The 17,654-nt window shown below is 51.7% G+C and overlaps 1 pseudogene; it reads right to left on the reverse strand.

The window, feature by feature from the left end:
- Positions 1 to 11,919: 11,919 nt before the first annotated feature.
- LOC127576624 (zinc finger protein 208-like) overlaps positions 11,920 to 17,654 on the reverse strand; it is a 149,913-nt pseudogene continuing 144,178 nt past the window's right edge.

Raw genomic sequence — 17,654 nt, forward strand, 5'->3', positions numbered from 1 at the left:
CAGCTGAAGAGGGTGGGCGGCATCAGGATCTGGCAGATCTTCTGGTGAGGCATCTCATTCACATTCTGCATCAATTCTTTGTTTATCTCTCTGTACGATTTGTTTTCCTCCACAAACTACCTCCAAAGCCTTCACACCGACATGTCAATTGGTACCATCATTCCTGACTGACTGAAGCAGCTCTCAGCAATGGGATTGTAAATGTAGGTGAATGGAGGAAACATCTGTCTCTCATCATATCCAGGAGCTTGTTCAGCCGATCCCAATCTTGGTTAAAGATGTCTTTCATGGAACAGCTTTTCAGAGGTGGGAGAAACAGACACAGAAGGATTTTGGGAGAGGACTCCAATGCTGACAGCTTGGAAGGCTGAGGTTTGGCTGCCGTTGGAGGGACATAGAAGACCCAGGAATGGACAAAAAGGTCCGAGTTGAGGAGAACAGTCAAACATGCAGCTTTGTTTCTGAAGTCTCGTGTAGGACCAGAGCAGGAAGGAATGGCAGTTTTCCCTCCCTAAAGGACAGTGAACCTGATAGATTACAACAATCCAGTGGTTTCACATCATTAATCTGCCCAACTAACGGTGTTTGAATTCCAGGTTACTTTCATGAACTAAAGGAAATTCTCCTCAGTTATGGTGGGCTCTGAATCAGTGTTCCTGGATCCAGTCTCTCTGCTACTGGTGCAAAGTCAGAACTACAGTGCTTCAAATAACTTTATTCACAGTAATTTAAAATTAACTGGGAAAACATGGGGCATTCAACTGTCATTTTCTCCAGTGTTCAGCCAAAGGAACACAGACATACAATGTATAAAAGACATCCACTGGTAATGAGGTTAACGTCCACACAGAGGACAGGTGCAGCTACACTGTGAACGTCAGTGAAGGTGTCCTGGCAAGCCGGACACCTCCTCTCCTGCACCACCCCCCCACCCCACTCCTGCCCTGATGGAGAGAGTCCTGAAGAGGAAGTCCATGATCTACAAAGCTGTCAGGCAATGGAGGTCCAAAGTCTGTTTGCAACCCTGAGAAAGCAGTGGTTCGACCTAGCTAGTTATTTCCACAGCTTGATGGTCAAAGGCAAGTGACAGATTATCCTGGAGTGCCACCAATGAATTGCAGGATAGACTCATTTAGTTCGAGGGAGAGAAAGAAGTTTCTATTCCCCATTTTCCCACAGATCTAAACCGATGGGTGAATTACAGAAACAGGCAATATCACATTTTGTAGACTGAGTTAACAGAACTGGAAAGGAAAACAAGGGGAATTATGATTGGAAACATGGTGGTGGATAAATTGGGATTGGAGATTGACAGTTGATACCCTCACCTGGAGTTACCTTTCCACCATTCATTCAATCACAGCATGGCTCCATCTATCTAGAACCCTTAAAGTTAACCACCATTCATTCAGAGCCCAACACCTGTCCCAGTGACACACACAGAATAACCAACCTAGTGTCCATTCAACCATTGAATCAGATTCACATCCTTCTGATCCACTTGCTGAAAGGACTGTTACATTGCTTTCTTGGACCCAGCATATCTCCTCAGATATTACCTTCACATCAGTGCTTCTATGGTGTCTTTCCCCCCCCCCCCCCCCTTAATCATGGCTTTTCCTCCACCACAGTTGACCAAGCTCTCAACCATATCTCTTCCATTTACAGCACTCCTACTCCAGTGTTCCCTCCCACTCATCATCAAACCCACAGGCACCCACATTCAATGTAATTCTCCGTCATTTCCACCACCTTCAATGTAATATCATTACCAGACAAATCTTCCCTCCCGTCATCTTTCAAAGGCTCAGTTCCTCCACAACTCCCCATTTCAATCTTCTGCATCGATCAACTGTGACTGTACAACATCCGCTGCCCTTCTCACTGCAGGAGATTAAATAACTGCCTTTTTTCCTTGCTACCATCCCAACTCTGAGAGATCCAAGGACTCCTTTCAAGTGAAGCAGTGATTCATTTCCACATCTTCCAATTACTGTATTTGATCCCCCGCTCAGGACAGGAACTCCCTCACACTGGTGAAACCACAGACCCAGTGACTGCTTTCAAGAAATCTTCTTTTTCTACAGATTCCACTTTCCTCTCACCTGAACTCACCATCCCACCCTGACCATCCTCACTCTGACATCCCAAGGTGTTCCAGTGAAGCCTGAGGGAGGACATCACATCTCCCAATTAAACACATTACAGCCCCAGGGCTCAGAGGCGTCATCAACAACCTCAGATAACCGGCCATTCCAGTTTGTGACAGAACTGTCCAGCCCCAATGAAGAACATTCACCAACCTGTAACATTAACCCAGTTTCTCTCTCCCCACACACGCTGCCCGACCCGCTGAGTTTCTCCAGCAGATTGTCTGTTGCTCCAGATTCCGGCATCTGCAGTCCTCGTGTCTCTGGCTCACCCTGATGTTGTGGGTTTCCTCTTTCCCCGCTCCAGTTCGGCCCGCAGTCTGTGCTGCTTCCACACACGAGCAAACCGAAAGGTTCCCGGCCCTGCCTCTCCCCTCACCCTGCAGTGTGTTGTCCTGTTGGCCTCTGAGGTGTCCCCGTCCCTCGGGCTCCTCCAGCCGCGGACCGCAGGCTCCCAGACACGACAGCTCAGGACCGGCGCCTCCTTCCTCCCGCTGCTCGCCAATCGTGCCGTTGGTGGGGGGGGGGGGGGGGAAGAGATTCGCGTCAACCAATCGGAGCCTCGCTTTCTCCCGCTCCCCTCCCGAGCGTCCAGCCTTTTCCGCGCGCTCGGCCCCTCCCTCGAGCTCCGACCGTTGGGTTTCGAACGCGCGGCTCCGACAGCTCCCCCCACGTGCCGGCCGATCCTCCAATCACAGCCGCTCCTCCCGCCCGCGCTCCGGCCGTTGGGTTTCGAACGTCCCGTCACGTTCCAGGCGGTTGGAGAGAGTCCGGGCGGTCGGTGCTGACACCACAGACCGTGTCACTGGTGCGATACTCGCACACCCGGGGTTGTTGGTGCCCCAGGGACGGTGCTGACAGGACAGGCAGTGTCACTGGTGGTGACACCCACAGCTTTTCCAATTGCTTTGCCGAACAACTGAGATCATTCCCCACTGCAGTTGATGAAGAAGTGATGAAGTAAAGTTCAGCAGCTGGAACGGGAGAACCCCCATGGTCATCCCCAACAGTGGAAGATCTGGCTGTCCCAATGTTGTTTTAGCCACCAACACAGAAGGTTGGACGTTGATGTTGCCGCCCCGAGTGAGGGGTTGAGGTGAAGGTCAGCTGAAGGAACCAGGTGGCATGTACACATTCCGGAAGAGTCACCTGGAGGGAGAACCTCATCTTCATGGGGTTGGATTAGCTGTGAAAATTGAGCTGGTTGTCACTTTACCGACGGCAGTTTTGGAAGAAATGAATGTCTCATCACCCTGTGGGTGACTGTGAAATGGAACCAGCACGCTCCTGGCACCGGTGTCTACGCTCTGGGTGTTGTAGATGGGGCCAGAGAGGATTTTTCTGCAACTTTGAACAAATCCTGGCCTGAATTCAAATGGGAAACAAATTGTTTCTCTTTGGTGATTTTAATGCAAGAATTCGAAAGGACAGAAGCCTTTGGAAAGGTTCAGTCGACACATAAAGAGAAGTAAAGGCAACTTCAATAGAATCGTGTGGGTGTTGTGGGACAAGGTTCTTTCAGGTCTCAAAGGTAGAGGACTCCGGACACAGTCTTTGGATTTTGAAAAGGAACTTATTTACAAAGATCAACGCGGGAACAGAATGAATGGGAATGGATGCACACTCACACACATGCACTTGGGTGATCACGAAACATGAGGGGAGTCACAACGGGGTGAAGTGCACACACATACACACACAGTGAACTAGTTACTAACAATCAGAGAAAATACAATGCGGTGCCTGAAACCCCTGACACTGGACAAGCATCAGCTCTACGCTACTGGGAATCTTCTTAAGATGCTCCTAAACCCCTATGGAAGCACACACTCTTACCAGTGGTCACTCGGCATGGTTTCGACCCCAGCAGCAATCACAAAGAGAGAGAGCCATACACGTGTGGCATCCTTTATAGTGCTGGAGAGCTGGGTGGAGCTAACTCAGGTAATTCAACGTCCAATGAGTCATGGCCAGGTATGAGAGGTGTGCACGGGGACCAATGGTCGAGGGTGTGTGCTAATGGGTGGGTGGAGCTAGATCTTGATTGACAGTGGTGTCACTTTTGACCAGTACTCGATGGTGTCACATGACAGCCATGACCTTCCACATTACATTCCACCTCTCGAAAGTTACATCACATGACAATCATGGGAATAGCTATAACTAAGCTAACAAACACACGTCAATATGCGGTACTAATGGAAGGCAGAAGTGGTTCTAATAATCTGACAAGCACAGCAGAGCACAAAATACAGATAGCTATTACAACTAAAACAAGGGCGGTGGCCCAGTGGACGATAGTTGCCCACCATCCCCCCAGAGACCCAAATGGCCACCAGTTTCCCCATGAGGTGTCGTGTTGGAGGAGCTGGTCCCTTGCTTTTTGGAATTTAGTCACTGAGTCCTGAATGTGAGCAGCCAGGTTGGTGATGTTGCTGGACTCATCAGGATAAAGGTACAGCACACCTTTCCGACTACTGCACAGGTTCCACCGTCTGCAGCAGGTAGGTAATCCAGGGCCATCCGATTCTGAACGGCTACCAGCTTGACAGCAGCCAGTTCCACTGCCGTCCTCATCAGGGCATCCTTGGTACGTTGCAGAGACATTTTCATTTCGTCTGCCATTGTCTGGAGCACGCTGGTCATCTGGATGACTTCTTGGGACAGTGGGGCCGTGCCATACATGGGAAAGGCTATCATCCAGAACCTCTCTGCCTCCATGATGGCTCTTTTGTCCTGGTGGCCACTATATGCTGGGTGCTCCCCGATGTCATCGAGGGCGTGGATATGGGGAACGACAAAGGCTGGAAAACAACAACTGTACCAGCTCTTGGGGAGCTATGGGTAGGCACAATGCCGGCAAACCCAGTGGGTCCCATTTAAGGTCCAGGGAGCCCCCAGCTTAGCAATGCTGTGGGTGGTGGTCACTGAGGCCCCTGGGTACCAGTTGCTCTGGCAGTCACTATGGCTGACTGAAAAGGTGGAACCGTGGTCGTTCTGGATTTTGCACCAGCATTCTCTCGGCTTACTCAGTGGCTGCGGGATGACTCTGAGGGTCGGGACTCGGGTGGAGGTCAAATTGTAGGAAGGGAGCTACCAGCTCCTGAAGCACCCACCCCATTGGAAATCACTGGAAGGAATGCTCTGTAATGGTGAGGGGAGTGGTGGGGGACTACCATCGGGCCCCCTCACCAAACCGATATACCAAACCCAACAGGCACAAAAAGTCTGTGTAAGCAGTTCTTTTGGAGATCATCGAGGAGGATCGCTGTAAGTGGTAGAGCTTCACCGGCATGTGCTGGGGTTCGGACGCAAATCCAGCAGTCTGATTGGTTGGAGGTGTTGGCAAATTTGTACGCGATGCGGAGGAAGGTGTTAGCGGGTGTTCCGATGCTGATCATCACAGTGAGCAGAAGGAGTGACTGGAGTAGTGCCATCATCCTGTAGGGGGTGGAGGGGTGTTGAGGAACAAACTCATTCTCGGCTGGTCAGGTGTTGGGTATGAAGGCAGGATAGGTTAGTTCTGTGGTGGGGAAGATGCTAGAGTCCATTATTAAGGATGAAATAGCGGCATATTTGGATAGCAATGATAGGATTGGGTCGAGTCTTTTACCAAGGGCAAATCATGCTTGACTAATCTACTGGAGTTTTTTGAGGATGTAACCAGGAAAATAGACGAGGGAGATTCAGTGGATGTTGTATACCTCGATTTGATAAAGTGCCGCACAGGAGATTGGTGGGTAAAATTAGGGCTCATGGAATTGGGGGGCGGGTATTAATATGGATAGAAAACTGGTTGGCGGATAGGAAACAAAGGGTAGGGGTGAGTGGATGTTTCTCAGAATGGCAGGCCGTGACTAGTGGGGTGCCACAGGGCTCGGTGCTGGAACCGCAGCTGTTTATGATCTATGTTGATGATTTAGATGAAGGCATTGTGAATAACATTAGCAAGTTTGCTGATGATACAAAGTTGGGTGGCAGTGTCACATGTTTTGAGGAAGTTAGGAGAATTCAAGGTGATTTGGATAGGTTGGGTAAGTGGGCAGATACTTGGCAGATGAAGTTTAATGCGGATAAGTGTGAGGTTATCCACTTTGGGAGCAGGAACAGGAGGGCGGATTATTATCTGAATGGTGTGGAGTTAGGTAAGAGGGAAATACAAAGGGATCTAGGATTCCTTGTTCATCAGTCACTGAAAGTGAATGAGCAAGTGCAGCAGGCAGTGATGAAGACTAATGGAATGTTGGCCTGTATTACAAGGGGAATTGAGTACAAAAGCTAAGAGATTTTTTTGCATTTGTAGAGGGCCCTAGTGAGTATTGTGTACAGTTTTGGTCTCCAGGATTAAGGAAGGATATCCTGGCTATAGAGGGTGTGCAGCGTAGGTTTACGAGGTTAATTCCAGGGATGTCAGGACTGTCTTATGCTGAGAGGTTGGAGAGACTGGGATTGTACATGCTGGAATTTAGAAGATTGAGAGGGGATCTGATTGAAACATACAGGATTATTAAGGGATTGGACAAGATAGAGACAGGAAATATGTTCCAGATGTTAGGGAAGTCCAGGACCAGGGGCATGATTTAAGAATAAGGGCTAGGCCATTTAGGACAGAGGTGAGGAAAAACTTCTTCTCCCAGAGGGTTGTGAATTTGTGGAATGCACTGCCTCAGAGGGCAGTGGAGGCCAATTCTCTGGGCACTTTCAAGAAGGAGCTAGATAGGTTTCTTATAGATAGGGGAATCAAGGGATATAGGGACAAGGCAGGAACAGGATATTGATTGTTGAGGATCAGCCATGATCTCAAAATGGCGGTGCAGACTCGAAGGGCCGAATGGTCTACTTCTGCTCCTATTGTCTATTGACCCGGGATCGCAACCCAACGGGTGTCCCCGGGACTGCGCACAATGACTTCTCCCTTCTGAGGGGGACCTTGTGGCTGTCAGACCCAGACCCTCATGGAGTCCTCAGTCTCGGGGGGGGGGGGGGTTCGGGGTCTCGCAAGTCAGGTAGTGGGAAGTGAGCCAGACGGCAGGATAATGGGGACCCCCCCCCCTTGGCCAGTGGGCCATGTGTTGAGCTGATCGACGGCCTGCTGCATCACGTCCAACCACCCCTGCAGCGTGCGGGAGGGCGTCAGCGTGTGTATCGTTTCTTTCAGCAGGCCGTTCATTCTTTCTATCAAGCCAAATGTCTGGGGATGGTAGGGGATATGAAACAGCCATGAGATCCCTGCCTCTACCAATGATCTCTGCAGTTTTGTCTCTCCTGGGGTCATCAAAAGAGCAAGGGCTAGGGGATGCAGCCCTTTTTATGGTGCCAGGAGGCTGGGTGGAGTCTCACTGTTATGATTTGAATGAGCCAATGGTGTGGGAGTCAAAGACAAAGGTTCCTGCCACAGCCAGTGGTCAGGCAGGTTCAGAGACAAAAGATACCGGTCAGGGAAGTTCAGATGCAAAAGGTACTCTCACACCTGAGGGGTGGGTGGAGCCGCACCTTGATTGACAGTAGTATCACTTCCGATCAGAGGAACAATGCTGTCCTCCGGTCAGCAGGGGTCAGTGTCGTTACTGTCACATGACAGCCATGTGGATTTCTCACAACATTCCACCACTCGGAAGTTGGATGAATTGCCAATCAAGGGGGGAGCTATCAGGGTACCCAGAAACCATAATCAACAAAAGGAGGGCAATGGCCAGTGAGTGACAGTAGCCTAACATCCCCCAGTGACCCAAACGGCCACTTGTTTCCCATGACGTGTCGTGCTGGAGGAGCTGGTCCCTTGGTTCTGAGTTTTGGCCACCGAGTCCCCAAAGTGAGCAGCCAGGTCAGAGGGGTTGCTGGATTTATCAGAGATAAAGGTGCAGCACTCCTTTGTAATCACCACACATGTACCACCATTTGCAGCGAGTGGACCATCCAGGGCCATCTGATTCCAACAGTTTATCAGCCTGACTGCAGCCGGCTCCACTGCTGTCGTCGTTTCTCATGGGACAGTCTGGCCGTGCTATACGGGGGCAGGCTATCCTCTTGAGCCTCTCCACCTCCGTGATGGCCCTGCTGTCCCTGTACCCGCTGTGTGCTGGGTGCTCCCCCTGTTCATCGAGTGTGGATTCAGGGCACCATCATACACTGGAAGACAGCAACTGTACCAGCCCATGGGGAGTCATGGGTAGGTACTGGAGCCGGAGATCCAGTGGGTCCCGTTCGGAGTTTAGGGAGCCCCAGCTTAGTGGCACCATCAGCAGTGGTCATGGGCCACCTGGACACCAGTCTTACTCAAACTCACAACAGCCAACTGAAAAGGTGGAACTGTACTCACCATGGAGTCTACACCAGCATTCCCTTGGTGTGCTCGGTAACTGCGGAATACTCTGAGGGTCGGGACTTGTGTGGAGGTCGAATTGTATGAAGGGAAATACCAGCTCCTAAAAAAACCAACCACATTTGGAATCTCTGGGAGGAATGTGCAATGGTGGGGGAAGTGATCAGGAACTGCCATCCAGCCCCCCAGAACATGGATATAATGAGCCCGACAGGCGCAACAGGGAGGCCGAACCGCGCAACACTGATGCAACAAAAATAAAAGGAAAACCAATAAAAACAAGAGAGTCCATGTAAAGAGTCCATGTAAACAGTCCATTCTGACAAGTAGCGAAAGGAATCATCATTGATGGCAAGGCTGCAACGGCATGTGCCGGGATTCAAGGGTAGATTCAACTGTTCCACATGCTCCACGGTTCCATCTTTGGAGGTGCTGGCGGATCCGTGAGTAATTTCAAGGGAAGGTTGAGCAGGCATCTCGTCAATCATCACAGTCAGCAGAAAGAGATGGAGGGTGGAGGGAGCAGTGCCATCGTCCTGTAGTGGGGGAAACAAACTCATTCCCGGCTGGTCAGGTGTCGGGTATGGAGACAGGACAGGTTAGTTCAACCCAGAATCGTGACCCGAGTGTCCCCAGGGCCGCGCGCAACGACTTCCCCCTTCTGAGGGGGGCCTTGTGGCTGTCGGACCCAGAACCTCCCGGACTCCTCAGTCCTGGGGGATTTGGGGTCTCGCAAGTCAGATGGCGGGATAATGGAGACCCCCCCTTGGCCAGTGGGCCGTGTGTTCAGCTGATCGACGGCCTGCTGTAGCACGCCCGACCACCCCTGAAGTGTGCGGGAGGGTGTCAGCGTGTGTATCATCTCCTTCAGCAGGCCGTTCATCCTCTCAATCAGGCCCGATGCCTTGGGGATGGTAGGGGATGTGAAACAGCCACGAGATCCCCTCCTCTGCTGCCCAGTTTTGTACCTTGGCCCCCGCAAAGTGGGAGCCCTGATCAGACTGTACCTCCCATGGTACTCCATAGATGGAGGAGAGGTACTGCAATTCCTTGATGGTGCTGTTCTGGTCGGCCCTTTCACAGGGCACTGCCATCAGGACACCTGAGTATGTGTCCACTGTCATTAGGTCATATTGCTTTCTGTTATGGCGTGGGAGTGGTCCGATATAATCTATCTGCCACACATGACCTGCTCCCGTGCCGCGGCGAATATGGCCCCATGGCCCCTTCGGCCAGCCTCGTGGTTTCACCTGCTGGCAGATAGGGCAGTTCACGACCGTGGTCTTACACTGGCCCACTGTGAGGGCGACCCCGAACTGTTCTGCCCAGCGACGTGTACCGTCGGCCCCCAGGTGGCCGCTCTTACAGTGTGGCCATGTGGCAAGGGTGCTGAGGTCAGGTTCATCAGGGGGAAGGGTAGCGCAGCATATCTGGGCAGCCTGGTCCTCCTGGGTCTTTCTGTGTGTATGGGCATCCACGTGGTGGACTGATATGTGTCTCTGGGCAGCTTGGTCCCAGATATAGCGCCAGTGTTCCTGCCCCCAGAGGGGGCATCCGTGAATTTCCCACCCTGTTTCATGCCACTGTGCCGTCCACACTGCCATACTGTTGGCTACTGCCCAAGAGTCGGTGCAGATGTGGACTGGCCCAGTGGAGTTCTGTAAAGTGAGTGCCACCACCGCTAGCTCAGCCAATTGACTGGACCCTCCCACTCCCTCTCTTGTTAATGTTTTCCCTGTGGTGGGATGAAGTGCCACCGCTTTCCAATGCTGTTTCCCGTTTTTCCAGCGGCTGGAGCCGTCTGTGAACCAGGTGTGCAGTTTTTATATGGGGTCAAGAGAGTCGAAGGGTTGGGCCCAGGACACGGGGGAGGGCTGGATCTCAGGTATGTCTGGGGGTGGGTCCTGGGACTGGGGGAAGGAATGACCTGTTCATGGAGGCGGCTGACCCCTTCTGGACCGGGTTCGGCCTGGTCCGCGATGTACCACTTCCACTTCACTATCGAGGACCACTGGGCTCAGCCCTCTTTGTGTGTGGAGTCAGGGGACTTGACCCAATGCATTATGGGCAGGTAGGGGCAAAGGACCACGGGGTCGGTACTGTTTTGGTGCTCGGTTGCAAGGAGCACCAGGTAGCAAGCCAGCAGCTGGTGCTCGAAGGGGCTGTAGCGGGTGGCAGCCTCTGGCAGTGACTTGGTCCAGAAGCCGAGCAGGACTCTGTGCCCCTGTACCTTCTGCCAGAGGCTCCACTCGACCACCAACTCGCTAACGGAGACCTGCAATTTGAAGGGGACCCCTTCCTGGCGGGGGGGGTGCAAGGGGCAGGTCTTGTTCTACCGCCTGTTTGGCTGCTTCAAAGGCAGCCTGCTGTTCGGGCCCACACGAGAAAGTGGCTTTCTTGTGGGAGATCCTATAGAGGGGTCGCAGGAATATGGTGAGGTGAGGGATGTGTTGCCGCCAGTAGCCAAGGAGACCCAAGAAACTCTGGCTGTCCATCTTGTTAGTGGGGACAGCAAAATTTAAAATGTTCCTCGCAGTGTCAGGTATGACTCTCCTGCCTGTGTGCCACTGTATGCCCAGGAACAATACATTCTGGGCTGGGCCTTGTACCTTTCCCCAGATATTAGAGCAGCTCTATTAGCTGTGCTGCTCTAATATCTGGGACAAGACCCCTGCTGAGCTGTTGTCTTTGCCATCAATCTGCTGAATGTCCTGCAGGAAATTCCGGGCAAACATTTTCACCCACAGAGTTCGACAATGTGGAACGTGTCACCACACGGAGGGATAGAGGTGAACGACAGGAATGCATTGAATGGGAAGCCGAATGAGCACAGAGCTCGTGGAGCTTCTGCCTCACCTTGACAATGTTCAATCCCGACCTTGGGTGTTGACAGTGTGGAGTTTGCACCTTCTCTCTGTGACTGTGTGGGTTTCCTCCCACGTCCCAAGAGGTGCGGGCTGAAAGGTTATTGAAGTTCTGTAAATTGTCCCTAATGTGTGGGTGATATGTGGAATCTGCTGGTGGTGAGGGTGAAGCAGGGTGTGGTCAATGCAAATGTAGGCAGAATTTTAAAAATATATGAATGTAGGATCAGAATAAATGACTGTTTGATAATCAGTGCAGACTCAGTGAGTCAAAGGGCCCATTTCTGTGCTGCATCTCTCTATTCCTCTGAATATTCATACTGGGTGGGATGGGAGGAGACTGGTGTGGAGCAGAAACACTGGAAGTCACCAGATGGGCTGAATGGCCTCTCTTTCTACTGTTCATTGTATGCATTGCAGAGACAGGAAGGGCTTCAGATGAAGTGTTTCAAACAGACTGCTTTATTTTAATCAGAGATCCAGAACATTGAACTCTAACTCAGTTAAAGAGATTACTAAAGAAAATTAACTGTGCCAATGATCAGGGTTCAATACTGGGTGAGGTCAGCAGTGTCGACAGAATCTGAACCCCGTGAACACCTGCAACACTTGTGAATTTGTGCTAGATTTCAGTAGCAGTGACGGTTGTATATTGAGCTGGCAGCATGTTTAATCTTTCTCCACAGTGTGAATTCGCTGGTGTTTCAGCAGCTCAGATGACCAATGGAATCCCTTTCCGTGCTCCGAGCAGGAGAACGGCCTCTCCCCAGTGTGAAATCACTGCTGCTTAACCAGACTGGGTGACGGAGTGTATCCCTTCCCACATGATGGGCAGGCAAAGGGCATCTCTCTGGTGTGAACTCGCTGGTGTGTCATCAAGTCGTATGACTGACAGAATCCCTTCCCGCATGTCGAGCAGATGAATGGCCTCTCCTGCTGTGAACTTGCTGGTGTGTCAGCAAATGGGACGACTGAGTGAATCCCTTCCCGCACTCAGAGCAGGTGTACGGCTTCTCCCCAGTGTGAACTCTCTGGTGTCTCAACGAATGGGATGAATCAGTAAATCCCTTCCCACACTCGAAGCAGGTGTACGGCCTTTCCCCAGTGTGAACCCGCTGGTGTGTCAGCAAATGCGATGACTGAGTGAATCCCTTCCCGCATGTCGAGCAGATGAATGGCCTCTCCCCGATGTGAACACTCTGGTGCATCAGCAAATAGGACGATCGAGTGAATCCCTTCCCACACTCAGAGAAGGCGTATGGCTTCTCCCCGGTGTGAACCCGCTGGTGTATCAGCAGCTCAGATGACCGAGTGAAACCCTTCCTGCATGTCGAGCAGATGAACGGCCTGTCCCCGGTGTGAAATCTCTGGTGTGTCAGCAAATGGGACAACCGAATGAATCCCTTCCCGCACTCAGAGCAGGTGTACGGCCTCTCCCCAGTGTGAACCCGCTGGTGTATTAGCAGCTCAGATGACTGAGAGAATCCCTTCCCATAGTCGGAGCAGGTGTACGGCTTCTCACCGGTGTGAACTCGCTGGTGGTCTCTCAGGTTGGATAACTGAGTGAATCCTTTCCCACACGTTGAGCAGGAGAACGGCCTCTCCCCAGTGTGAACTTTCTGGTGTGCCAGCAAGTGGGATGACTGAGCAAAGTCCTTCCCACACTCCGAGCAGGAGAATGGCCTTTCCCCGGCATGAACTCGCTGGTGCGTCATCAGGCTGGATACCTGAGCCAATCCCTTTGAGCCAACGGTGTGTCATCAGGAGGTATGACTGAAGGAAGGCCTTCCCACACTGCAGATACACAGCCTCTTTATGAATTTGTTGGTGCATCAGCAACTGGAATGATTGAGTGAATCCCGTCCCAGATTCAGAGCAGGTGAACGGCCTCTCCCCAGATTCAATTTGTTGATGTTGTGTTTCTGATTCCCATAATCAAATCCTCTGCTTGTTGTATCCTGTAAAAGAAATTTACAAAATTATCAATCGGTACAGGACAGCATTTCAGCTGAGATTTTAGCCTCTGTAGTGAGCTGTTGTAATAATGACAAACACAAGCTTGAGGAACAACGTCATCTTCCATCTCGGAACATTGCAGGCATCCAGACTCACATCAAAATCCCTGGTTGTCTTTCCATCTATAATCAGAATGGGCCATTTCTGCCACTTCCCTTTGTTCTACCCGTTGCCTCCCTCACCTACTCTGCCACTGAAATTCAATGTATTTTCTGTCTTTCACTGTTAAAAGGGGTATCAAAGCCAAAACATTCCCTCTTTCTGCAGATGGAGACACAAGAGACTGCAGATGCTGGAAATCTGAAGCAATACATAAGGGAGCTGGAGGAACTCAAAGTGGGTCAGGCAGCATCTATGGAAGGAAATAGATGGTCAACATTTTGGGTCTTGGTGGTGTTGGACTTGGCATATGCATTGGTATTGGTTCATTATTGTTACTTGGACTGATGTACAGTGAAAAACATGTCTTGCATTCCGATCGTAGAGGTCAATTCATTACACTGTGCAGTTACATTGAGTTAGTACCGAGTGCATTGAGGTAGTACAGGTAAAAACAATGACAGTACAGAGTAAAGTGTCACAGCTACAGAGAAAGTGCAGTGCAGGTGGACAATGAGGTGCAAGGTGACAACAAGGTAGATCGTGAGGTCAGAATCCATCTCATCGTATCAGGGAACCAATCAATAGTCTTATCAGCGTGGGATAGAAGCGGTCCTTGAGCCTGGTGGTACGTGCCCTCAGGATCATTGAACGTGAAGGGTAGGCAATTAGACTCACTTGTTGGAGATTGTCATTGAGTAGCAGTTTTGTGGTCCAAATGTTATTTGCAACTTACGGTACGGTACGTAACTACAACTTACAGTACGTAACTGACGGCACGGTACGGGCGGCACGGTAGTGTAACGGTCAGCGCGATGCTATTACAGCGCCAGCGATCGGGGCTCAATTCCCATCACTGTCTGTAAGGAGTTTGTACGTTCTCCCGTGTCTGCGTGGGTTTCCTCCGGGTGCTCCAGTTTCCTCCCACATTGCAAAGACGTACGGGTAGGTTAATTTGGGTTTAAGCTGGGCGGCGCGGACTCGTTGGGCTGGAAGGGCCTGTTACCATGCTGTAAATAAAATTTAAAAAATTTAAATTTAATATTCCAGAATAGAAGTGTTAGATACCATTCTGTATCCAGACAGAATAGAACATGTTCTCAGTGGCAGAAGGAGATGAGGACATTGAACACAGTTGAGTTGTCAAATAACCATAAGTGACAAGGATTTTTGTTTCTTCAACACAGTGTAAAATGACACAATTTATCCACATGGGTAAATTACTGCCTGACCTGCTGAATTCTCCAGCAGTTTCTGGTTTTACTTCGGATTCTGGCATCTGCAATTTCTCTTTAAAAACGGGGCAAAGAGAATGTTTCCGATTGAGAATGTCTCAGCAACCCTGGCCTCACCCTTAGTTTACAAACCTGTCAGTGATCGAGATGAATGAGGGCAGGTAGAGAGAGAGAGAAATCAAACACAAAGAGATATTTTATTAACAGTGAAACACATGCTGCAGCTGTTGCTGGAACCACAGGCCTCGGCAACAGTGCTGGCCCACATTTCACAGCGTGAACATTGCCTCGTCTCCAACTGCCTTTGTTAGTCTATTCACCAGAAAGGTCGATAAAACATAAAGCGAGGCTAGGGTTGCCTAAGTGAAGCCAATCAGAGATGCTCCTTTTTCCCTCTCATGTATCCCTCCCTCACCCCATCTATTCCTCCCTCCCACCCATATCTATCCATCCCCCAATCTATCTCTTCACCCAAACCATCCCTCCCTCTCCCAATCATTCCCTCAAACACCCCCCAATCTATCCGCACCCCCACCCATCTATCCCTCTCCAATCCCCCATCTATCCTTCCCCGTCCCCCCGCCCATCACTTCCCCTCCTCCCATCTATCCCTCCTCCTCCATCTATCCCTCCTCCATCCCCAAATCTATCCCTCCCAACCCCAATCCCTCCTCTATACCCCCATCTATCCCTCCAGCACCCCTCTAATCTCTGCTTCCCCGCACTCTACACCAGCCACCCCATCAATCCCTCCTCCCGATCTATCTCTCCCCATCCATCCCACCCCCACATCCCTCCCTAACCCTGAATCTCTCCCTCCCCCACCCCCTATCCATCCCCCTCTTCCCCCACCTCCACCACCCAAACCTCTCTGCAAGTTACTTTTGCTCTCTCCCAGGTCTAACGGAAGGGTCTCGGACTTGAAAAGTTCCCTGTTTCTCTTTCCACAGACACTGCCCTCACCTGCTGAGGGCTTCCCGCACTCACTGGGTTTGCTTTGATTTTAAGCAGGAAAGTGCCCGGGTCCCCCGTGTGGAGCGGGAGGGGGAAGGGGAGAGAAAGGCCGGGACTGCTCAGTGTGGCCACCCGCAGTGATCCTGCAGCCCGCAGGGATTCTTACCCCAACCGTGGGCCGGACCCTGGACTCGATGAAACTTCCTGGTCCAGTGTGGCGTGCAAATAACGTCACCTCTAGAGCTCGCTCACTGCAGCCAGAGCTCTTTTTCGTCCACGGTGGCTCTTGGGTAAATTCGGCTGCTATGCAAACAAATCTGAACAGCGCCTTAAAAAGCTTCGTTCTCCACTGCATATCATTCTGCCAACAATAACTGTGTGATGAAGGAAACACTGTTGTCAGTCTGTGCACGGAAAGCTCCAGCGATCTATCCTCTGATTTACAAACGATGTTCCTGAGTTATCTCATCAGGAGACACAAGATGAGGCAACCTATTCAGACCAGACAAAGCAGAAAATGTCAGGAATCAGCCAGAGTTCCTGCTCCCCATCCCAGCTGTGCAGAAAACCCCACCTCCAGCTGTGCATCACCAGAGGAAATGATTTGCCTGTGTTTGGGACAACAAAGAGCCACTATCACAATGATGCAAATACACGGCACACACACAGGTCGCATTCACCCAAGAGCAGACGGGTCAATTATTCTGGGACAGCTCACCAAGTTGTTTGTGCGGGAATCCATTGAAAACCAACCTGCTCGCTCCGACCCCTGCTGAATGGACAGTGTGAAGTAGCAAGAGCTCCTGCTGGTTCCACCCCACCCTCCTCTCTGACCCCAGGGTCACTGGGCAGTGATGGGGAGCAGGAACTGCGACTGATTCCCTCCCCCTCTCTCTCTAACCCAGGGGTAACTGGGCAGTGATGGGGAGCAGGAACGCTGGCTGATACCGTCCCCCGCCCCCGCACCCCAGCACCAACCCATGGGTCACTTGGCAGTGACGGGGAGCAGGAACCCTGGCTGATTCCTCCTCTCTCTCCAACACAGTGCTCCTTGAGGCAGGAACCCTCTCTCACCCACGGGTCACTGTGAGTGATTGGGAGCAGGAATTTGTGCTTGGCTCGTTCTGAGCCAGATCCCAGAGGGATTGCCCACAGATCGAGGGCCCAGACACGATGGATGCAGACACGGACTCTGTATCTGGGTACAGAACGGGCACCTGATGTGTCTCCTTGCACTCGATGTGACGTTTTCAACTCCGCTGTTGGTCCCAGATTCTGCGGAAGCTCTTGGTGAGACCAGACCGGGATCATGTGTGTCGCTCCGGTTGCCATTCTGCGGGAAGGATGTCATGTGCAGGGACAGGGTTCACGGGGATGTCGCCGGGACCAGAGGGCTTGAGTTATAAGGAGAGACTGGGCAGGCTGGGACTGTTTCCCCGGAGCATAGGAGGCCGAGGAGGGACCTGATAGAGGTTTATAGAACCACAAGGGGCGTAAATAAGGTGGACGGTCACTGTCTCTCTGCACCCACCCCCCTCCCAGGGTAGGGGAGTCTAAAACACCCCCCACCGTCTCCCCCCACCCCCAGCCTCTCCCCCCTGTGTTTGCACGGAGCGTGTGGTCCCAAGGACGGGACCTTCCCCACGCATGGCTCCCAGCGGCAGGTGGGAACGGAGCGCCGGGGCGGGGGCTTTATCCACGCCCGGGCTGTGGTGTTTGGCCCCGAGGTGGGGCTTTGGGTCCGGTGAGGACCTGCAGAAACTTCACATGACGTCATGTTGGGGCATTCCCGGCTCCCTCCTCTTTCTCCCCTCCCCCTCCCCACTCCCCCTCTCCCTCTCTCTCCCCCCACCCTGACCCCCTTCCTTCTCTCCACCCACTCTGGCCTCTCCCTTCCCTCTCTTCTCTCTTCTTCATAGCGGATGCAGGAGTGTACTCAGGAAGGAAATCAGGAGGGCAAAAAGGGGGCATGAGATGCTTTGGCAGAGACGATTACGGAGAATCCATAGTGATT

Source organism: Pristis pectinata, chromosome 12 (assembly GCF_009764475.1).
Source record: "Pristis pectinata isolate sPriPec2 chromosome 12, sPriPec2.1.pri, whole genome shotgun sequence".
NCBI classification, from domain to species: domain Eukaryota; kingdom Metazoa; phylum Chordata; class Chondrichthyes; order Rhinopristiformes; family Pristidae; genus Pristis; species Pristis pectinata.